Source organism: Egretta garzetta, unplaced genomic scaffold (assembly GCF_000687185.1).
Source record: "Egretta garzetta isolate BGI_Z169 unplaced genomic scaffold, ASM68718v1 scaffold215, whole genome shotgun sequence".
NCBI classification, from domain to species: domain Eukaryota; kingdom Metazoa; phylum Chordata; class Aves; order Pelecaniformes; family Ardeidae; genus Egretta; species Egretta garzetta.
Genome location: NW_009259719.1, coordinates 7,335,415 through 7,335,630, shown reverse-complemented (window position 1 = coordinate 7,335,630; position 216 = coordinate 7,335,415). Strand labels below are relative to the sequence as shown.

The window sequence follows — 216 nt, the reverse complement described above, 5'->3', positions numbered from 1 at the left end:
ACTCCCCCTTCCTCCCTCTTGCTCCTCCTCCTCTTCCTCTCCTCCAGTTCCCCCTTTATTTGAAAGCAACATGTCTTGTTCTGTCCATGAGAGCTTTGTCACGACGACCCCCCACTCCCTCCCTGCACATCACTCCCAAACCCGGTTCGGTATCGTTCAAGAGCCAATCTTGTATGAAACGCCGCCGTTTTCGATCCACAAGGTTTTTCGTAGCTA

General features: G+C 52.3%; 1 protein-coding gene across 1 annotated transcript in view; it reads left to right on the top strand.

Annotated features, from left to right (window-relative positions):
* Positions 1–216, top strand: part of CACNA2D2 (calcium voltage-gated channel auxiliary subunit alpha2delta 2) — a 209,305-nt gene that overhangs the window by 199,743 nt on the left and 9,346 nt on the right. The window lies entirely within an intron of this gene.